Genomic DNA, 25,977 nt, shown 5'->3' with positions numbered 1-25,977 from the left:
GAGGATTTCTTGACGGTATTTGTGGGGCACTACCAGCTGTCGCCTACGCTGTCCCCTTTTCTCTGTCCAGCGGTATAGTTTCCCTTTTTCCCATAAGAATGTTTCGTTATCTGCCCCGCCCCCTCCGGTCTCTGCTCGTTCCCGGTACTTTTGTAAGGTCGGGTCAGTCTTAGACTCTGCCTCGAAGGCATCTGGGGTGTCCCAGGGTATGGGGCCTAACCTGTCAGGCAAGGTCGGGGTAGGTCTTACCTGTGTCTCCCGCACTGGTGAGAGCTCTCGCTCCGTCCGGGCTTGGGCCCGTGTAGTCACTGGGTCCGCCTCGTTGTTGCATACTGGAGCATAGGCAGAAGTCATGGGGCCCAAATCGTTGCCCAGTAGTACTTCGGCAGGTAAATTATCCATTAGGCCCACGTTCACAGCCCCCTTTCCCGCTCCCCAATCAAGATGCACTTTAGCTGTTGGAATTTTGTACACATCCCCCCCCGCCACTCTAACGGCCACAGTCTGTCCGGATCGCTTGTGCTCTGGCACCAAATGACTCTGTACCAGCGTGATAGTAGCCCCTGTGTCTCGCAATCCCTCGGTAGATCGCCCCTCGAGCCATACCCTCTGCCGATGGTGCTGGCGGTTATCTGAGGCAGCATATACAGGGTCTGCCTCGTGAAGCGGCCCCACATATCCCTCCATAGGGGCCTCTTGGTTAACACAGAGGGCCCGGGCCGGACGATAGGACCCAGAGGGGTAATTGTAATTCCTGGGTGTCTGGTGCGTATTAAGGGGGCAGCTAGCCATGAAATGCCCTGGTTGCTTGCATCGGTGGCAAGTCGGTCTGGGACGCTCAGAGCTGTTATTGGGTGGTCCTGAGTGTCGGACGGGCCCTGTGGGCACCGGGGCTCGGAATTCAGCACGAGGGGGTGCACGGTAAACCTCTCTGGGTTCGACCCGTGCTGGAGCTCGGTAGTTCATGGGTTCGTGAAGACGGGAGTCATAATGTTCATCGGCCAATTTGGCTGCTTCTTCTAAGGTAGAAGGCCGCCTGTCTCGCAGCCATTCCTTCCCTTGCTGTTCCATGCCATTATAAAAATGTTCTAAGAGAAACAATTGTAAAATTTCCTCCCCAGTCACCGCTTTACTTCCGCTCAGCCAGTGATTTGCCGCTCTCCGCATTCGGTGCGCCCATTCCATATGGGTATCGTTAGGCTTCTTTTCCGTGCCCCGAAACTGTCGGCGATACGTGTCCGGAGTTACAGCGTACCGTCGCAACAGTGTCTCCTTAACTAGCTCATACTGTGTCACTTCCTCAGCACCCAGAGTACGAAAGGCTTCCAGGGCTCGCCCGGATAGTTTCCCAGACAATATCGTGGGCCACTCTCTGTTGGGAATCTGGTGCAGGGCACATTGCCTTTCGAAGTCCGCCAAATATTCATCAATCCCTGTCTTGCTCTCTAGGAAGGGTCGAAATGCCGCATAGGGTATCTTGGGCCTCCCAGCATTTTCGACAGGGATGATTACCTGCGGGGCTTCAGCATTGCGGTGTGCGTTCGCTAGGTTGAGTTCGTGGGCTCGAGTCTCTCGTATATCCTCGTCCGCCTCCGCCATCAACTGCTGTACCAATTCCATGGAGGGGTTCGGCCCGTATAATGAGAGCCTTTCCCGAACAATCCTGGTTTTTTCGTCACTAATCGTGGTCGGTGTTTCCGCCATTGTGAAGCTCTGATCCAGTTCGGTCAATTCTGCGATCAGCTCTCTCCTCGGCCGGTTGCTGGCGTACCCCCCTCTGCTTTCAAGTAAATCCTTTAGGGTTGTACGCTTCAATTTTTCGTAAGCGCTCTCCATCCGTTCTGTACCTCTCCTAGGAAATCCAGGAAAATCCCGCCGCTGCCGCCAAATGTTACGGTTACCCTTAGTCTCGCTGAGAGATGGACCGCTTAGTAGCCTGGATCCCTATTGCTAAAGAGGGGAGAAGCTGCTTTCCATAGTATTCTATATGAGTCTCGCAAATATAGAATAATCTCCCTTAGCTGCAGTACAGCTAGGATACCCTTCTGCCCACAAAAACGAGTCAACGCTGCGATTGAGGGTCAAACAAGAACTCAGGACTGGGATGCCCAGCCTGCTTTTTATTAAGGTTACATGCACACAGGGCACTCCCAGGGGGAGAGGGGGGGAAGCACAAAATCCCCCATCACACATTTAGATAGAGAGCACTGTCCTTTGACAGGCCACAATAGGATTACAGTACTTAAGATAACAAGTTTACAAGTTCATCTTATCAATTAGCAGTCTGGCTCCAGAGGTGATTAGACAATAGTTTCTAAAAGCTGAAAAAAAAGAGTTAACTCTTTATGAAATGAAACTTGTTACAGTTTTCTTGGAGCCCTTCTTAGGCGCTGGCTTGCTGGTTCAGGCATTGCTGCTGGGAAATAAGCTCTTCACAACAGAATAACTAATGCTTCTGTAACAATGACCTTGATAAATGAGTCTTACATGGCACAGTGCAGAGGTTTAGTAGGTACCGTAATATATATATATGATTTAGTAGGCACCGTAATATATATATGTGATTTATTAGGTACCGTAATATATATATATGATTTAGTAGGTACCGTAATATATATATATATGATTTAGTGGTGACAATTATTAGTGCCCACCCAGTTCTGACTGTGGTATCTTATGTGGCCCCTATATATAGTTCCCAGAGTCACCACTGCTGCACAAATTCTGCTGAGAGCAGCAGTGAGAGCAGACGTGTAGCTGCAGATTGCAGAAGCATGGGAGGAAGAGAGGTCATTTTTACTTAAAGGGACAGGAAACACCAAAATTTTCTTTCATGATTTGTATAGAACATACAATTTAAATAAAAAATCCAATTAACTTCCATTAACAAAATTGTTTTGTTCTCTTGTTATCCTTTGCTGAAGAAACAGCATTGCACTGCTGGCAGCTAGCTGAACACATCTAGTTAGCCAATCACAAGAGACAAATGTTTGGTGGAACCAATCAGCAGCTAGCTCCCACTAGTGTAGGATATGTGCGTATTCTTTTTCAACAAGGGTTACCAAGAGAACGAAGCACATTTGAAAATAGAAGTGAATTGAAAAGTGTCTTAAAATGACTTGCTCTAGCTGAATCATGCAAGTTTAATTTTGTCTTTCCTATCCCTTTAAGTTATAGGGGCCGATTTCACATTGTGCAGGCGGACATGAGCCGCTGTAGCGGATCTTGCCTGCTGCACATCCATAAATTCCGACAGCATACACTGTCTGCATTTATCATTGCACAAGCAGTACTAGTGAAATGCTTGTGCAATGCAACCCCCTGCACATTCTCTACCAATCGGCTGCTAGCAGGGGGTGTCAATCAACTCAATCGAATCTGATCGTGCTGATTGCTGTTCGCCGCCTCAGATGTGGCGGACGAGTTAAGGAGCATCGGTCTTAAGACCGCTTCTTTTTAACTTACATTTCCAACGAGCCTGAAGGATCTTGCGGAAACAGCTGCATTCACAGATTGTTAAATTAGCCCCATAGTGTAGCTGTCTGTCATTATCAGTTATTTCCTAAATTATAACTAAATATTCCTATTATTAAAATAAGAGACTTAAATTATATGGCTTTATTTATATCAAATTAAAGGGACATGAAACCCAAATTTTTTATTTCATGATACAGAAAGTATATGCAATTTTAAACAACTTTCTAATTTACTTCTATTTTCTAATTTACTTCATTTTCTTGATATTATTTTCTGAAAAGCATATCTAGATAGGCCCGTTAGCTGCTGATTGGTGACTGCACATAGATGCCTCGTGTGATTGGCTCACCCATGTGGATTGCTATTTCTTCAACAAAGGATATATGAAAAAATAAGCAAATTAGATAATAGAAGTAAATTGGAATGTTGTTTAAAATTTTATTCTCTACTTGAATTATAAAATATTTTTTTTGGTTTAGTGTCCCTTTAAACACTGTATGCAAATAAAGCATAGTCTTTTTTTTCTAATACAAACATATTCACTTTACCTCAAGTTCCACATCTATTTGTCTTACTATGTCTGATCTATCTATCATCTATCTATCATCTGTCTGTCCATCATCTATCTGTCTAGCTATCATATATCTATCTATTTGTATATCTATGAATTTATCTATCATCTATCTATTTATATATCTACCTGTATATATATCTCTCTATCATCTATCTATCATCTCTCTATCTATCTATCTATCTATCTATCATCTCTCTATCATCTGTCTGTCTGTTTAGCTATCATATATCCATCTATTTTTATATCTATCTATCTATCTGTATATCTATATATTGTCTATCTATATGTGTATCTATCTCTTTCTCTCTATCATCTATTTATCTACCTATCATCTGTTTGTCTATCTATCTATTTATCTATCTGTCTATCTACCATCAATCTGTCTGTATATCATATATATGTCTATATGTAAATCTATCTATTATCTATCTGTATATCTATCTATCTGTTTGTCTATCTCTATCTATCTATCTATCTATCTACAGGAGAGTGTTTAAATGCAGAGTGCTCCCATGTATTGCCCACTTGCTGATCTGCCATACAGTGTTTAACATTAGCAAGTTTGGGATTATAAAAGTGTGTAAAAAAACTTGCTTAAAGGGACAATAAAGTAAAAATGACACATTCATGATTTAAATAGAGTATGTGGTTTTAAACAACTTTCCACTTTGATTCTATTATATAATTTGCTCCCTTCCCTTGGTATCCTTTGTTGAAAAGCAAATCTAGGCAGGCTCAGGAGCAGCAAAGCAATACTGATTGATAGCTGCTGATTGGTGGCTACACATATAGTCCTCTTGTTCAGCTAGCTCACACTAGTGCGTTGTCACTCCTTTGATAAAGGATACCAAGAGAATAAAGAAAATGTGATAATAGAAGTACATTGGAAAGGTGTTCAAAAAATATATGCCCTATCTGAATCATGAAAGATAAATAAATACTTACACGGCTTATACAGAGTAGTTCAGAAACCTGTGCCTGGCTACCATGTTTTTTTTTTCTTTCTTTAATGTTTAAATAAAGCTTTGCTAGATGATGACCTTGATAAATGAGTCTTACATGGCACAGTGCAGAGGTTTAGTAGGTACCGTAATATATATATATGATTTAGTAGGTACCGTAATATATATATATATGATTTAGTAGGTACTGTAATATATATATATATGATTTAGTAGGTACTGTAATATATATATATATATATATGATTTAGTAGGTACCGTAATATATATATATATGATTTAGTAGGTACTGTAATATATATATATATATATGATTTAGTAGGTACTGTAATATATATATATATATGATTTAGTAGGTACTGTAATATATATATATATATATATATATATATATATATATATATGATTTAGTAGGTACTGTAATATATATATATATATATATATATATGATTTAGTAGGTACTGTAATATATATGATTTAGTAGGTACTGTAATATATATATATATATATGATTTAGTAGGTACTGTAATATATATATATATGATTTAGTAGGTACTGTAATATATATATATATAATTTAGTAGGTACTGTAATATATATATGATTTAGTAGGTACTGTAATATATATATATATGATTTAGTAGGTACTGTAATATATATATATATATGATTTAGTAGGTACCGTAATATATATATATATGCAGAAAAAACAGTTCACAAGTGCTATAATTAGTTCTCCTATAAGGCTTCAAATAGCCAGATGAGGAGTAAAGCAAACAAGCTGATTGTATATGGTGCACAGTCAAAGCAAATAGCTCTCAAGCGATAGATAGCAGGCAACATGGAGGCAGCAGCATACAGGAAGCACGAACAATATAAACAGATTTGACCATCTACTCACTCTTTCCGGGCAATATTCATCTACCCTGGATATAGTGGTCCTGTTCCTTTCGTTCAAACGCCGGTCCTTCCTCTTAGCGGACAGCTTAGCCTTTTCCTGTACGTGTCTCTAGCACTCCACTCCATAGCAGCGGAAATGCCGACAGACTCTATCACCTGACTTCCGGGTGCACCACAATTCAGATCCCTCTCTCCGTCCTGGGAAAGTGACGTCACCGGACGCTCTGGTAAAGAAATGGAGCTCCCCAAACTCCGGATTATATTGAATAAGAATGAAAAGTACTCCAGGCGTCCATGTTGAGGTAAAATCCAAAACTTTATTTTCAGCAGAATATGATCAGAGTTAAAAGACCCTGTGCAGCAGAGCCTCTGGTTAAAAACAATTCAGCAAAACACAGCCTGACATGTTTCGGCCAGCCGGGCCGTAATCATAGACATATCCCCCTTCTCAGAGGGTGTGCTTTTAAAGGGAAATACTCCGCCCCCTAAACAATTAATAAAAAACACTGTAATTGATTTTAATTAATAATTGCAATGCCTATCACTATAATTTTATATCTGGTACAACACTAGTAAACCTGTTCAAAATATTAACAAATCAAATCAAAGATGAGCATTAATTAAACCACAATATGAAAAGACATTTCATCATCTGTAATTAACCGGTTTGATCAACAAATAATCCATTAACTAAAAAGCAGGAGCGTAATTAATAAACAAGTGAGGGTATACTCTATAATCAAACATTAAGGTGCTGCTGACTATTAAGTAGACACCTCTCTGCTATTCATACTATGTATCTTATATTAATTACAATGTCTAATGCTAGAATAAACTTTTGTACTTTTTATAATAAAGGGGGTATGCTCACAGTATTACAATAAAATACTATTCATAATTTGATAAAAACATCACCCAATATCCTTGCTGTGTGTGATATAGTGGTTGCAATACCTAGTTCAGAAGCTAGCCAAGGGACAGCTCACTAATACTAAATCCAATTTTTATCCCATTCAATCAAGGGGTAAACAGTTGGAATTGTTCCACAAATGTGTATTGGAAGATCTTACTGTACTCTCAGAGAATAGAACCCATATTGGGTCCAATCTTAACTACAAAGAAAGGGAAGCCTTAAGGTCATTGCAGTCAAACAGTTCGCTGGTCATGAATAGCAGATAGGTGTCTACTTAATAGTCAGCAGCACCTTAATGTTTGATTATAGAGTATACCCTCACTTGTTTATTAATTACGCTCCTGCTTTTTAGTTAATGGATTATTTGTTGATCAAACCGGTTAATTTGATTTGTTAATATTTTGAACAGGTTTACTAGTGTTGCACCAGATATAAAATGATAGTGATAGGCATTGCAATTATTAATTAAAATCAATTACAGTGTTTTTTATTAATTATTTAGGGGGCGGAGTATTGGCCTTTAAAAGCACACCCTCTGAGAAGGGGGATATGTCTATGATTACGGCCAGGCTGGACGAAACATGTCAGGCTGTGTTTTGCTGAATTGTTTTTAACCAGAGGCTCTGCTGCACAGGGTCTTTTAACTCCGATCATATTCTGCTGAAAATAAAGTTTTGGATTTTACCTCAACATGGACGCCTGGAGTACTTTTCATTCTTATTCAATATATATATATATATGAGACGCACTCGCCGGGTCCTAACAAATGATGTGTTTAATCCACCAGTGACGTTTCGGGGTAGTAAGCCCCGTCCTCAGACCAATAAAATATATACATACATTGCAGACTTATATTACCTTACCCTCCACCAAGATTCTATGCCGGAAGTGTCCACAGCGTTCCCACTGCGCAGAACCGGGGGTAGTCATGGCAACCGGAATCAACAATACTCACAATCTGACATCAGACACCGGGTCCTACGGACACGCCCATCTGCACTGTAAGTGCCAAAGGAAGCCGTAAGAGCCGGGTAGTATTATACAGGGCTAATAACAATTCTGCTGGAGAGAATAACAACAACACGTTAGACAAAACATTTGGCAATAGTATCCCAAGCTCAAAGTATTCAATATATCAGACAATTTGTAATCTGACTAAAAGTTATGTATCTAATACATCATGAATATATAAGTGATCTAGAAATAAATCTGTAAATAAGCCATCAATTAATCATCAACAATTTGTTGTAAATAAGCCATCAATTAATCATCAACAATTTTTTGTGAACAGTTTTTTATAGGAAACAGTGCCAATCTAAATTTACATTTAGCCCATTCGGCGTTATAGTATTCAATGTATAGATCCATCTGGATTCTTTTTGTAGAAGTAGTTTGGCCCTGTCTCCCCCTCTATTGGGCCTGGGAACGAGATCAATGATGACATAACGTAAGTTGGACACCGCATGGCCAGCCTGCGCAAAATGTCTGGCCACAGGTTGGTCTGACATCAGACACCGGGTCCTACGGACACGCCCATCTGCACTGTAAGTGCCAAAGGAAGCCGTAAGAGCCGGGTAGTATTATACAGGGCTAATAACAATTCTGCTGGAGAGAATAACAACAACATGTTAGACGAAACATTTGGCAATAGTATCCCAAGCTCAAAGTATTCAATATATCAGACAATTTGTAATCTGACTAAAGGTTATGTATCTAATACATCATGAATATATAAGTGATCTAGAAATAAATCTGTAAATTCTCCAGCAGAATTTTTATTAGCCCTGTATAATACTACCCGGCTCTTACGGCTTCCTTTGGCACTTACAGTGCAGATGGGCGTGTCCGTAGGACCCGGTGTCTGATGTCAGATTGTGAGTATTGTTGATTCCGGTTGCCATGACTACCCCCGGTTCTGCGCAGTGGCGCAGGGAGAACGCTGTGGACACTTCCGGCATAGAATCTTGGTGGAGGGTAAAGTAATATAAGTCTGCAATGTATATATATATTTTATTGGTCTGAGGACGGGGCTTACTACCCCGAAACGTCACTGGTGGATTAAACACATCATTTGTTAAGACCCGGCGAGTGCGTCTCCTTTTCTTATATACATGTTCATTTTGGATGCACCCCGGGCACATATTGCTGATTTATTACAGTGAGTGCGGAGCTCTGGGACTGTTTTGTATTACTTTATTTAGCTCCGGCACCCTAAAAAGTTCATTGACTGCCTCCTTCCTTGTGGTTTTTACACTTGTTTGAGGATTCACGTTGTATTTTGTTTTGGAGCACTGATTGTTGGTGCGCACAAACTCACAACATAATGGATACAACCGCAAATGCGGAACATGACACAGACATGGATTATGATGCTGAACAGGATATACAGGGGGCTACGGTGTTCAACTTCACACAGGAGGACGCTGACCGCATCAGATTTGATGCTTTACCAGTCAGAGATACTAAAGAACCACCAGAACACCTATATGCCAAATGGCTAAAATTAAAAAAGAGAAGCACTGATTTGGCATTGCATGGCAGCTTTCTTTCTGAGTATCAAAGAAAGATGTACATTCCTAGAGGATTCAGAATGAAAAGTGTGCCAACAATAGGTCGCAACAATACTGCCTTCTGTATCAAATGGTGCAGTATTTTAAACAAGTGTTCATTGGATCTCATGCTCCTGGTAATTGAAGAGGTGAGGACCCTCATGCAGGCAGCTAAAATAGAGATTGACAAATTTGAAGAGCAATACAAACCAACTTTGGAAGCAGACAGTGAACATAATTGGCTGGCCAAACTTGAACAACAAGTTGCTCAATACCAATTGGAATTAATAACATTCAAAAACAGAAAATGGGATGTAGTGATGGCAGATTACAAGGATAAACGTGTGTACCGATGGCTTTTGAGCCCAGAAGAGAGGAGAATTATAACTACCTCCTACACACGTAAGCCAAGATATCGCAAACCAAGGAACCTCACTACAGTGGATTCCTCTGGGAACAGTTCAGAATCTGATGGGGCCCCCAGCATACATGTGGAACCAGGAATTGGCCCCCAGGGTGTAACTACCCGGTCAAAAAACTTCAGGGGCACAGGCCACAAAATCGGAGGGGGGGGCACAAGAGGAAGAGGAAGACCACCCAGACCACAGAGATTCTGACAGAAGATATTGTGATTAATCTTAGCTCATACTCCTTGTCTCCCACTGAAGTAAGGGTACTCAATAAAGGTTTTTCCTTTATATCCACCGAATATGATGACCCTTTCACATCCTTCCTGGATAAACATAAGTTTGAAAGAATGTTGCGCTTACGAGAACACTTTGGAAGTAGTCAAGCAGAGATACCAAGATTTCGAGCAAAAGAAAAGTACGATCCCAGCAGTTCGAATGCCAGTATTAAGACCTACAGCAGGCTACTGGGGGATGGAGCCAGAAAAGACCTACAAGGAAACTTTGGGAAACATCGTAATAATCTCTCACGACAGGAGAGGGATGCTTTGAAAAGTCTAAAAGAAAATACCGAATTGGTATTCCGTGAAGCAGATAAAGGTGGGGCGGTGGTAATCTTGGATTACTCATACTACCGCAGTGAAGCAATAGCACAGTTGAATGATGATAACACCTATAAACAACTTTCAGGAGATCCAGTGTGGTCCTTTAAAAAACAAATTGATGCTTCTCTACAAAATGCACTAAGTAACAATCTAATAGATGAACAGCTCTATAGATATCTAACAGTACAGTTCCCACGGGTTCCTGTATTCTACACGTTACCGAAAGTGCACAAGCACCTCACCCAACCACCTGGGAGACCAATAGTCTCGGCTATTGGTTCTCTGCTCCAACCCATTGCCACATATCTGGACTCCCTTTTCCAGCCAATGGTCTGCAATATGCCTTCTTTTTTGTTGGACTCCATGGCCCTCATCCAAGAGCTTAAGCAATATGATAATCTAAAAGGGACGGAATTGCTGGTTACCCTAGATGTGGTTAGTCTCTATACCATTATACCACACAGTCAAGGTATGGAGGCAATCCGCAACCACCTGAGAAGATATCCTTTTGTAGGACCAAATACCGAGTGGATTATGGAGATGTTAAACTACTGCCTCACTATGAACTATTTCCGATTTGAGACCCGGTTTTATTTACAACTTTTAGGCACAGCGATGGGGTCGAGTGTGGCCCCATCAGTTGCCAATTTATACATGGCAGAGTTTGAACAATACAATACTGATCTATTTTCTCATCCCAACATAAGGATATTTCGTCGCTATATTGACGACTTGTTTCTAATTTGGGACGGATCGGCACAGGATCTCCTGCTATGGTTCAACCAGCTGAACGAATTACGTCCTAACCTACAATTTAAGATGGAGTATAGCGAAATATCTGTAGACTTTCTAGATTTGCGGATATATAAAGACCAGAACCGTCTCTCCACTACACTCTTTCGTAAGGCCACGGACAGAAATTCCCTGCTTCAGGCTACCAGTTGCCATCCTCCAGCTCTTAAGCAGGCACTGCCAATCTCCCAATTCAAAAGAGTCGTCAGAAATAATAGTGACCCTGTACAAACAAAACAACAACTGTTAGAAATGAAGTCTAGATTTCTTCAACGGGGATATAATGAGCAGCATCTAAATAAACATCTGGAACAATTCTGGGATCTGCCACAAGAAGAAGCCCTACGCGCAACGACCAGGACAGCGGATACCAACAGGATGACGTATGTGACAACATACACTGTGGACAAACAGAATTTACCAGCAGTATTAAGGAAGGACTGGGAAATTGTGCGGTCTGACCAGACTTTACCTTTTGTCAATATGGGACCACCTAGAGTCTGCTTTAAAAGATCTAGATCCATTCGGGACATTCTTGTCAAGGTGGATCCGATTGACTGTTATACGAAAACAACATGGCTAAAACGTTCAAAACCAGGCTGCTTTAAATGTCTTGGATGCACTACATGTAGTGGACTCAGTGCTACCAAGTTCTTTGTACACCTACATACCAACAAAAAATTCTACATAAGACATCGTGTTACTTGTACCACTGAATATGTTGTCTATTTGATTCATTGCCCCTGTGGGTTATACTACGTGGGCATTTAACAATGTGCGGGCAGACATGAGCCGCTGTATCGGATCTTGCCTGCCGCACATCGATAAATTTATGACAGCATACGCTGTTGGCATTTATCATCGCACAAGCATTTCTAGAGAAATGCTTGTGCAATGCCGTCCCCTGCTCTTTCGCTACCAATTGGCCGCTAGCAGGGGGTGTCAATCAACCCAATCGTATCTGATCGTGCTGATTTCTGTCCGTCGCCTCAGAGGTGGGGACGAGTTAAGGAGCAGCGGTCTTAAGATTGCTTATTTTTAACTTACATTTCTGACGAGCCTGAAGGATCGCGCAGAAACAGCTGTATTCTCAGCTTGTTAAATTAGCCCCATAGTGTGGCTGTCTGTTGTTATCAGGCATTTCCTAAATTATAACTAAATAATCCTATTATTAAAATAAGAGACTTAAATTATATGGTTTATTTATATCAAATTAAACACTGTATGCAAATAAAGCATTGTCTTTTTTTCTAATTAAAACATATTCACTTTACCTCTATCTGTCTCTCTATGTCTGAATCTGTCTATCTATCTGTCTATCTATTAGTCTATCATGTCTGTCTATCATCTATCTGCCTATGTCTGAATCTATCTATTTATTTATCTATCTATCAAATCCATATTCTATATACTGAAACTGCTATGAAGTGAAAATTGTATTTTCATATACTGAAATTAGTCACCAGCCACATGACCCTGGCTCCTTTTCCCTGTGAGTTATTCTACTTTTGCAGGCAAAGGAAGCAAATCTAGCTGCTGCAAAAGGTAAGTACAATCATGACTATCCTGTGTTCTCAGCTAGAATAGAGAGAGACCCCCAGACAATACAGACCCTGATCATGACCCCCAGACAATACAGACCCTGATCAGAGACCCCCAGACAATACAGACCCTGATCAGAGACCCCCAGACAATGCAGACCCTAATCACACATGCACAACAGTCTCCAGACCTAAAGATACATGTCAGGTTTACTCTGAGATGGGGAACACAAATTGTAATCCTTGCTTCCTTTAAGAAAGCCATGAGTTGTAACATATGCATCATTATGTATTTGTCTTTTTCTATATTGCCAGAATGGATCCAAGAAGGGCTGAAGGATTGGTCGGGGAGCTTTTAGAAAGGACAGATCTGCATGAAGTGCTCAGTTCTGTTCTTGATCAGCAAAGGAAGCCTCATAGCCACAGCTCATTGTTCTAGCGCTGAAAAATTATCCCAACTCTTTAGGCCTAATAGGCAAAATAAAAATGTTTGCAAGATTATCCAAGATACTTTCTCAGGAAAAAACTTCAAGCTATCTATTATCTATCTGTTTGTCTATTTATTTATTTATCATCTATCTATCTTTCTCTATCTACCTATCTAATGTATGTCTATCATCTATCTGTCTCTCTATGTCTGAATATATCTATCTATTATCTATCTGTCTGTCTATCATCTATCTGTCTATTTATTTATCATCTATCTGTATATCTATCTTTATATACATATCTATCTATCATCTGTATGTCTATCATCTGTCTGTCTAGCTATAAAATATCTATCTATTTGTATATCTATTTATCTATCATCTATATGTATATCTATCTATCTGTTTATCTCTATCATCTATCTCTATATATCTATCGTCTGTCTATAATCTATCTATATCTCTCTGTCATCTATCTATTATTTATCTATCAATCATCTGTCAGTCTATCTTAATATCTGTCTATATATCTATATACCATCTGTCTGTCTATCATCTATCTGTCTGTCTAGCTATCATATATATATATATATATATATATATATATATCTGTATATTCATCTATCTACAGTCTGTCTATCATATGTCTATCTAGCTATCATATATCTATCTATATATCTATTTGTATATATATCATTCTATCTATCTATCTATCATCTGTCTATCTATCTATATATATCATCTGTCTGTCTATCATCTATCTGTCTAGCTATCATATCTATCTATCTGTTTGTATATCTAACTATTTATCTATCATCTATCTATCTATCTGAATATCTATCTGTATCATTCTCTCTAGCTTTCATCAGACAACCGGTTACATCATACAGTGAGAAATGTTTTTCATATAGTGAAATCCATATTCTATATACTGAAACTGATATGGAGTGAAAATTGTATTTTCATATACTGAAATTTGAATATCTGTCACATGACCCTGACCTTGCCCTGACCCTGGCCCCTTGCTACTTTTCTCTGTGAGTTATTCTACTTTTGCAGTCAAAGGAAGCAGTCCTAGCTGCAGCAATAGATGAGTACAATCATGACTATGCTGTGTTCTCAGCTAGAACAGAGAGAGACCCCCAGACAATACAGACCCTGATCAGAGACCCCCAGACAATACAGACCCTGATCAGAGACCCCCAGACAATGCAGACCCTAATCACACATGCACAACAGTCTCCAGACCTAAAGATACATGTCAGGTTTACTCTGAGATGGGGAACACAAATTGTAATCCTTGCTTCCTTTAAGAAAGCCATGAGTTGTAACATATGCATCATTACGTATTTGTCTTTTTCTATATTGCCAGAATGGATCTAAGAAGGGCTGAAGGATTGGTCGGGGAGCTTTTAGAAAGGACAGATCTGCATGAAGTGCTCAGTTCTGTTCTTGATCAGCAAAGGAAGCCTCATACCCACAGCTCATTGTTCTAGCACTGAAGAATTATAACTCTTTAGCCCTAATAGGCAAAATAAAAATATGTGCAAAATTATCCAAGATACTTTCTCAGGAAAACCTTCAAGCTATATATTATCTATCTGCCTGTCTATCATCTGTTTGTCTATTTATTTATCATCTAACTATCTGTCTGTCTGTCATCTATCTGTCTGTCTAGCTATCATATATCTATCTATGTTTCTAATTGTATATTTATTTATCATTATCTATCTGTATATCTATCTCTATCATCTATCTACCTATTATCTTTCTGTCTATCAATCATCAATCTATACAGTATCTATCTTTCTATCTATCCAGGGCTTTTTTGGGGAAATATAAGTGCCGGTACTCTTTGACAGGCATGAGAATTCATATGCTTCATTAGCAACCAAATGTGTAAGAAGCGGCCGCTCGCGGCATTTGGCTCTTATCAGAGCTGTTATCTTCTTGTGAGAGTGCAACACACTTTTGATGCTAACTAAGCATCCGAATGCCGATGCCTACTTATTGATGCATTGAATTACTTCTCGGGAACTGACTTTAATTATGTGTTTAATCACTTTGCAGAGGTAAAAATATTGCACTGCTATATCCCTTTAATACAAGTTAAATCATCAAGCTCTTTATCACCTCCCTTACTCTCAAGCACATAATTGGCATAGAAAGAATACCTTAACAGCAAGTACCACAATAAGCAAACAGGGGTTACATTATTATATGTGTAGCAGCAAAAAAAAACAAAAACAACACTACTTTATATAGAAGTTATGCAGCTGGAAATTATAGTGATACTTTATCATTTTTACTTTTGCTAAAACACTACTAAGTGCCAGCTACATAGCAAGAAATATACACTCTCTATACTTGCTATACTCAGCACTGTGCTGTAAACAGAAAATCTAACCAACATACTAGCTAGCAGAAATCCAGTAGATGTTTTCTATAACCAGTAAGAAAGTCTGGAAGAAAACATGACATGCAGTTCTGCTCACTAGATCACATATACTGTGAAAAAGTGTACACTTGCAACCTTACAAGGGATTGTTAGAGTTAAAAACAAATGCCTAGCTACGAACTGAGGCACAGTCTCCTATGTCACAAGATAAAACCCAAGCAGTAATCAATGTATATTAGATATGTGCGATTCAGCGATTTGGATCTAACCGAATTTCCGAATTAAAATACTGCCGAATTTACCGAATAAATCCGAATAAGTTCGAATTTATTCGGTAAATTCGGATGGCCATGGATTACACTAGTATTGTACAGTATGTTAGGTTATATCACTCTGCTATGGGTTACACCTAATATACAGTACATAATACTAGTCTAATCGCACCTAACACTTACCGAATTTCCGAACCGAATCCAGCCGAATTTCTTGAATCCGAAACAAATCGATTCAAAATTTTCCGAATTCGAATCGATCTGAACCGAACTTCGAAAAATTCAGAATTGATCCGAACTGAATTTTTTCGCCATGCACATGTCTAATGTATATAGTTCCAATACTGCTATTGTGCAAGTTATGAGGAATGCTGGAATACAACCTGAGTATACTGCTGTAACATGGTTCCTGCACAGGTGAATTAATACAAGCTACACTGCTACCCTCTAAACATTAAAAAGTATAAAAAAAAACCACAGCCATCCTGATTAACCACCAACTACAGCCCATATACCTGTACTTACTGTGCCTCAAACTACATATACCCCTGATTAACCAACAATTTGCTGACACCCCATATACCTGTACTTACTGTGCCTCAGACTACATAAACCCCTTATTAACCACCCACTTGCTGACAGCCCACATACCTGTACTTACTGTGAATCAAACTACATATATCCCTGATTTACCAACAAATTGCTGACAGCCCACATACCTGTACTTACTGTGAATCAAACTACATATATCCCTGATTTACCAACAAATTGCTGACAGCCCACATACCTGTACTTACTGTGCCTCAGACTACATACACCCCTGTTAACCACCCACTTGCTGACAGCCCATATACCTGTACTTACTGTGCCTCAGACTACATATACCCCTTATTAACCACCCACTTGCTGACAGCCCACATACCTGTACTTACTGTGAATCAAACTACATATATCCCTGATTAAACAACAAATTGCTCACAGCCCATATACCTGTACTTATTGTGCCTCAAACTACATAAACCCCTTATTAACCACCCACTTGCTGACAGCCCACATACCTGTACTTATTGTGAATCAAACTACATATATCCCTGATTTACCAACAAATTGCTGACAGCCCACATACCTATACTTACTGTGCCTCAGACTACATATACCCCTGTTAACCACCCACTTGCTGACAGCCCATATACCTGTACTTACTGTGCCTCAGACTACATATACCCCTGTTAACCACCCACTTGCTGACAGCCTATATACCTGTACTTACTGTGCCTCAAACTACATATACCCCTTATTAACCACCCACTTGCTAACAGCCCATATACCTGTACCTATTGTGCCTCAAACTACATAAACCCCTTATTAACCACCCACTTGCTAACAGCCCATATACCTGCACTTACTGTGCCCCAGACTACATATATCCCTGATTAAACAACAAATTGCTGACAGCCCAAATATCTGTACTTACTGTGCCCCAGACTACATATATCCCTTATTAACCACCCATGACTTGCTGACAGCCCACATACCTGTACTTACTGTGCCTCACACTACATATATCCCTTATTAACCACCCACTTGCAGACAGCCCGTATACCTGTACTTACTGTGCCCCAGACTACATATATCCTTGATTAACCACCCACTTGCTGACAGCCCATATACCTGTACTTACTGTGCCCCAGACTACATATATCCTTGATTAACCAACCACTTGCTGACAGCCCGTATACCTGTACTTACTGTGCCCCAGACTACATAAACCCCTTATTAACCACCCACTTGCTGACAGACCGTATACCTGTACTTACTGTTCCCATACTACATATATCCCTGATTAACCACTCACTTGCTGACAGCCCGTATACCTGTACTTACTGTGCCCCAGACTACATAAACCCCTTATTAACCACCCACTTGCTGACAGACCGTATACCTGTACTTACTGTTCCCATACTACATATATCCCTGATTAACCACTCACTTGCTGACAGCCCATATACCTGTACTTACTGTGCCCCAGACTACATAAACCCCTTATTAACCACCCACTTGCTGACAGACCGTATACCTGTACTTACTGTTCCCATACTACATAAACCCCTTATTAACCACCCACTTGCTGACAGACCGTATACCTGTACTTACTGTGCCCATACTACATATATCCCTGATTAAACAACAAATTGCTGACAGCCCATATACCTGTACTTACTGTGCCCCAGACTACATAAACCCCTTATTAACGACCCACTTGCTGACAGCCCGTATACCTGTACTTACTGTTCCCATACTACATATATCCCTGATTAGCCAACAAATTGCTGACAGCCCATATACCTGTACTTACTGTGCCCCAGACTACATATATCCCTGATTAACCACTCACTTGCTGACAGCCCATATACCTGTACTTACTGTACCCCAGACTACATATATCCGTGATTAACCACCCACTTGCGGACAGTCCATATACCTGTACTTACTTGCCCCAGACTACATATACCCCTGATTAACCACCCACTTGCGGACAGTCCATATACCTGTACTTACTGTGCCCCAGACTACATATACCCCTGATTAACCTCCCACTTGCTAACAGTCCATATACCTGTACTTACTTGCCCCAGACTACATATACCCCTGATTAACCACCCACTTGCGGACAGTCCATATATCTGTACTTACTGTGCTCCAGACTACATATACCCTTGATTAACCTCCCACTTGCTAACAGCCCATATACCTGTACTTACTGTGCCCCAGACTACATAAACCCCTTATTAACCACCCACTTGCTGACATCCTGTATACCTGTACTTACTGTTCCCATACTAAATATATCCCTGATTAACCAACAAATTGCTGACAGCCCATATACCTGTACTTACTGTGCCCCAGACTACATATATCCCTGATTAACCACTCACTTGCTGACAGCCCATATACCTGTACTTACTTGCCCCAGACTATATATACCCCTGATTAACCACTCACTTGATTACAGCCCATATACCTGTACCTACTGTACCCCAGACTACATATATCCCTGATTAACCACTCACTTGCTGACAGCCCATATACCTGTACTTACTTGCCCCAGACTACATATACCCCTGATTAACCACCCACTTGCGGACAGTCCATATACCTGTACTTACTGTGCTCCAGACTACATAAACCCTTGATTAACCTCCCACTTGCTGATAGTCCATATACCTGTACTTACTGTGCTCCAGACTACATATACCCTTGATTAACCTCCCACTTGCTAACAGCCCATATACCTGTGCTTACTGTGCATCAGACTACATAAACCCCTGATTAACCACCCACTTGCTAACAGCCCATATACCTGTACTTACTGTGCATCAGACTACATAAACCCCTGATTAACCATCCACTTGCGGACAGCACGTATACCTGTACTTACTGTGCCCCAGACTACATATATCCTGGATTAACCACCCACTTGCTGACAGCCCATATACCTGTACTTACTGTGCCCCAGACTACATAAACCCCTTATTAACCACCCACTTGCTGACAGCCCGTATACCTGTACTTACTGTTCCCATACTACATACACCCCTGATTAACCACTCACTTGCTGACAGCCCATATACCTGTACTTACTGTGCCCCAGACTACATATATCCCTGATTAACCTCCCACTTGCTAACAGCCCATATACCTGTACTTACTGTGCCCCAGACTACATAAACCCCTTATTAACCACCCACTTGCTGACAGCCCATATACCTGTACTTACTGTTCCCATACTACATATATCCCTGATTAACCAACAAATTGCTGACAGCCCATATACCTGTACTTACTGTGCCCCAGACTACATATATCCCTGATTAACCACTCACTTGCTGACAGCCCATATACCTGTACTTACTTGCCCCAGACTAAATATACCCCTGATTAACCACCCACTTGCGGACAGTCCATATACCTGTACTTACTGTGCTCCAGACTACATATACCCTTGATTAACCTCCCACTTGCTAACAGCCCATATACCTGTACTTACTGTGCCCCAGACTACATAAACCCCTTATTAACCACCCACTTGCTGACAGCCCGTATACCTGTATTACTGTTCCCAGACTACATACACCCCTGATTAACCACCCACTTGCTGACAGCCCGTATACCTGTACTTACTGTGCCCCAGACTACATAAACCCCTTATTAACCACCCACTTGCTGACAGCCTATTTAACTGTAATTACTGTACCTCAGACTACATATACCCCTGATTAACTACCCACTTGCTGACAGCCCATATACCTGTACTTACTGTTCCCAGACTACATAAACCCCTGATTAACCACCCACTTGCTGACAGCCCGTATACCTTTACTTACTGTTCCCAGACTACATAAACCCCTTATTAACCACCCACTTGCTGACAGCCCGTATACCTGTACTTACTGTTCCCAGACTACATACACCCCTGATTAACCACCCACTTGCTGACAGCCCGTATACCTGTACTTACTGTTCCCAGACTACATACACCCCTGATTAACCACCCACTTGCTGACAGCCCATATACCTGTACTTACTGTGCGTCAAACTACATATACTCCTGATTAACCACCCACTTGCAGACAGTCCATATACCTGTACTTACTGTGCCCCAGACTACATAAACCCCTTATTAACCACCCACTTGCTGACAGCCCATATACCTGTACTTACTGTACCCCAGACTACATATATCCCTGATTAACCACCCACTTGCTAACAGCCCATATATCTGTACTTACTGTGCCCCAGACTACATATACCCCTGATTAACCACCCACTTGCTAACAGCCCATATACCTGTACTTACTGTTCCCAGACTACATACACCCCTGATTAACCACCCACTTGCTACAAATCGGAGAAGCCAGCAGACGAAAATTAAACTCCCTGCTAGCAGCCGGTCACCTGTTATTAAAGGTGTGGTCTGGGTGCAGTCACGGGGCTGTCTCTTACAATATACAAAATGTACTCATGTCCGCACCCTATAATATTGTGTGTCATAGCACTGATTGAAACCAAAAAAAATGTAATTTATTCCCTGTTGCTCTAATGAAGCCAACTGAGCTTTGAAGAGGTGTTGGTACGGTGTGCAGAGGTTCCGGTACAGTGTACCAGCAGAAAAAAAGCCCTGTATCTATCTATCTGTCAATCTATCTACAGGAGAGTTTAAATGCAGAATGCTTTCATGTATTGCCCACTTGCTGATCTGCCATACAGTGTATAACATTAGCAAGTTTGAGATTTTAAAAGTGTGTGAGAAAACAATAGTTAAAATTGCACATTCACAATTCAAATAGAGCATGTAGTTTTAAACAACTCTCCAGTTTAATTATATTACTTGCTCCCTTCCCTTGGTATCCTTTATTGAAAAGCAGATCTAGGCAGGTTCAGGAGCAGCAAAACAATACTGGTTGATAGCTGCTGCTTGGTGTCTACACATATATCTCTCTTGTCATTGGTTCATCATCAACAGATAAATAAATGATAGATAACTAGATAGATATAAAATTAGATAGATATGTTAGCTAGACAGACAGATGATAGATAGATGATAGATAAATAGATAGATATACAAATAGATAGATATATGATAGCTAAACAGACATATAGCTCAGGCACTGTGGCTGAGCTCTGTAGCAACCCAAGGGTTGCAGATTTGATCCCCGGCGAGGTCCACTCAGCCTTTCATCCTTCCGAGGTCGATAAAATGAACAGTGCCTTGAGACCCTTACGGGTGATTAGCTGCGCTTTACAAGTACCCAATACATACATACATATGATAGATAGATAAATAGATATATATATATATGATAGCTAGACAGACAGATAGATGATAGACAGAAAGATTATAGATGGATTCAAACTTAGAGAGCAAGACAGACTAATGATTGACACACAGACAGATAAATATATAGATAGATATACAGATAGATAGATGAAAGATAACTAGATAGATATACAAATAGATATATAGATATATGATAGCTAGACAGACAGATAGATGATAGATAGATGATTGTTAGATAGATATACAAATAGATAGATAGATATATGATAGCTAGACAGACAGATAGATGATAGATAGATAGATTCAAACTTAGAGAGACAGACAGTTAGATATATTGATAGAGAGACAGATAGGTAGATTGAGATAGATAGATATATAGTTGATAAATAAATAGACAAACAGATAGATGATAGACAGACAGATAGATAATATATAGCTTGAAGTTTTTCCTGAGAAAGTATCTTGGATAATCTTGCACATATTTTTATTTTGCCTATTAGGGCTAAAGAGTTATAATTCTTCAGCGCTAGAACAATGAGCTGTGGGTATGAGGCTTCCTTTGCTGATCAAGAACAGAACTGAGCACTTCATGCAGATCTGTCCTTTCTAAAAGCTCCCCGACCAATCCTTCAGCCCTTCTTGGATCCATTCTGGCAATATAGAAAAAGACAAATACATAATGATGCATATGTTACAACTCATGGCTTTCTTAAAGGAATCGAGGATTACAATTTGTGTTCCCCATCTCAGAGTAAAGCTGACATGTATCTTTAGGTCTGGAGGCTGTTGTGCATGTGTGATTAGGGTCTGCATTGTCTGGGGGTCTCTGATCAGGGTCTGTATTGTCTGGGGGTCTCTGATCAGGGTCTGCATTGTCTTGGGGTCTCTGATCAGGGTCTGCATTGTCTGGGAGTCTCTGATCAGGGTCTGTATTGTCTGGGGGTCTCTGATCATGGTCTATATTGTCTGGGGGTCTCTAATCAGGGTCTGTATTGTCTGGGGGTCTCTGATCATGGTTTGTATTGGCTGGAGGTCTCTAATCAGGGTCTGTATTGTCTGGGGGTCTCTGATCATGGTCTGCATTGTCTGGGGGTCTCTGATCAGGGTCTGTATTGTCTGGGGGTCTAGTTAGCTTTTCTTGCTTAGAAAACACAGGATAGTCACAATTTCACTATATAGAATAAGTATTTCATTATATGAAACACATTTCTCACTGTATGATGTAACCGATTGTGTGACGAAAGCTATAGAGATAGAGAGAGAGATACAGATAGATGATAGATAGATAAATAGATATATATTGAGATAGATAGATGATAGATAGATATATAAATGATAGCTAGACAGATAGATGATTGACAGACAGATGATTGATAGAAAGATAGATAGACAGATAGGTGATAGATATATAGATATACAGATAGAAAGATATATGATAGCTATACAAATAGATATATGATAGCTAGACAGACAGATAGATGATAGACAGACAGATTGTATATAGATATATAGAGAGATAGAAAGATAGACTGACAGATGATTGATCGATAAATAATAGATTGATGATAGAGATATAGATAGATAGAGAGATAAATAGAGTATAGACAGACAGATGATAGATATATAGAGATAGATGATAAAGAGACATAAACAGATAGATATACAGATAGATAGTTGATAGATACATAGATATACAAATAGATAGATATTTGATAGCTAGACAGACAGATGATAGATAGAACGATAGATACAGAGATAGATAAATTATAGACAGACAGATGATAGATATATAGAGATAGATGAAAGAGAGATAAAAAGATAGATACATATACAGATAGACGATAAATAGATAGATATACAAATAGATAGATATATGCAAGCTACACAGACAGACATATGATAGATAGATAGATAGATAGATAGACAGATATATACAATATATATATATATATATATATATATATATATATATATATATATATATATATATATACGGTATATTTCCACTGTGTATCTGCACTCACAATTCAAAGATAGTCAGCAACCAGGGTGCTCAGTCAAAATTTCAATAAGTATCAACAAGTAGGGACTGCACTCACTGGATTTAGTTCAAATAATACCTTATTTATTCAATGGTGACTTTCGGGGTACGCAAACCCCTTCCTCAGACCAAACACAGTGCACAAGAAACAAAGTGACTTTAAACCCAAATAAATATTAATAAATAATATATATTTATTTGGGTTTAAAGTCACTTTGTTTCTTGTGCACTGTGTTTGGTCTGAGGAAGGGGTTTGCGTACCCCGAAACGTCACCATTGAATAAATAAGGTATTATTTGAACTGAATCCAGTGAGTGCAGTCCCTAATTGTTGATACTTATTTATATATATATATATATATATATAGATAGATAGATAGATAGATAGATGATAGATAAATAGATATATATACAAATAGATAGATATATGATAGCTAGACAGACAGATGATAGATAGACAGACAAATATACTGTATATATATATATATATATATATATATATATATATACAGTATATATATATATATATATAGAGAGAGAGAGAGAGAGAGAGAGAGAGAGAGAGAGAGAGATAGATGATAGATAAATAGATAGGTATACAAATAAATATATGATAGCTAGACAGACAGATGATAGACAGACAGATACAGGTGGCCCTCGTTTTACAACGGTTCAATTTACACCGTTTCAGAATAACAACCTTTTTTTCCAGTCATGTGACTGCTATTGAAAAGCATTGAGAAGCAGTGCATTTATTAAAATAGCCAGTAGGTGGAGCTGTCCGCTTGTGTTGCAGCAAAGCCAAGCAAGCTGAAATTAATCAGTTTAACCAGACCTGTGCTATCAAGCAGATTTCAAAGGAACAAGATTTTCCTGTCTATAACTCAGTCCAGATTGGAATGCATATAAAGAACTGTTTGCAGAAAAATGCAAGTGAAGTCTGTGTTGTGTTATTATTTTATTAGGTTTATAATGCTGCTCCGCTAATGGTGGACGGGCTGGGACCCGGTGAAGCGCACACGAAAGACTCCCATGCTGCCGGAGAAGTATCTCATTCCGCGGTTAGTGGACGGGTTGGTTCCCGGTGAAATACGGCAGCCGGTGAGTGAAATTAGCCTTACATATTTTGAGACTGTTTGTTCCCTGTGTACCTGCCTCTGAAATATTACTTCTTGGTGTCTATAATTTATGTACCGGGTAATAGGGCTGTCTATGAACAAGAAAACTCCATTTATGAGTGATACTTACTCAGGACTGTTGTACCTGTACTATCCGGGAACTTTACCTAGCACTTTATTGGTCTGCTTATTATTCTCCAGAATTGCGGGGTGTTGCAAAGCAATTTAAATGATTGATTGAAGCACTAATCTTTAAATTTAACGAATGTTTGCCCCTGCAAGATATACTAAGTTCTATTATCTGGCTTATACTTATATATATATATTGGACTAGTGACAATATAGGTTGGGTTCTTTCCCCTTCCCCTTTTTTCATTATAATGCTGTTTAGCAAATGTTTTTGTTAATTTAACTTAGTTTAATTATATATTCTGTGTTGTGTGATTATTTTATTAGGTTTATAATGCTGTCTAGCATTTAAAGTCTTCATTTCAAAGCTTTTAAAATAATGTATTAAGTGTCACTTATAACAATTTTTAAGAGGGGCCTGGAACCTATCTCCCTCACTTCCCATGGACTTACATTATAAACTGGGTTTCAATTTACAACAGTTTCGATTTACAACCATTCCTTCTGGAACCTAACCCCGACGTAAACTGAGGGCTACCTGTATATATATATATATATATATATATATATATAGAGAGAGAGAGAGAGAGAGAGAGAGAGAGAGAGATATGATAGATGATAGATAGATAGATTCAGATATAGAGACAGATATATGATAGACAGATATATGATAGACAGACAGATGATAGACAGACAGATGATAGATTCAGACAGAGAGACAGATAGAGATAAAGTGAATATGTTTTTAGTAGAAACAAAGTCAATGCTTTATTTGCATACAGTGTTTAATTTGATATAAATAAAGCAATATAATTTCAATCTCTTACTTTAATAATAGGAATATTTAGCTATAATTTAGGAAATTCCTGATGACAGACAGCCACACTATGGGGCCAATTTAACAAGCTGCAAATGCAGCTGTTTCTGCGCGATCCTTCAGACTCAAGTAGTTTCCGCGCGATCCTTCAGGCTAGTTGGAAATGTAAGATAAATGCCGACAGCGTATGCTGTCGGGAATTTATTAATGTGCGGC

This window comes from Bombina bombina, chromosome 1 (genome assembly GCF_027579735.1).
Source record: "Bombina bombina isolate aBomBom1 chromosome 1, aBomBom1.pri, whole genome shotgun sequence".
In the NCBI taxonomy this organism is placed as follows: domain Eukaryota; kingdom Metazoa; phylum Chordata; class Amphibia; order Anura; family Bombinatoridae; genus Bombina; species Bombina bombina.
This window is presented reverse-complemented; position numbering follows the sequence as displayed.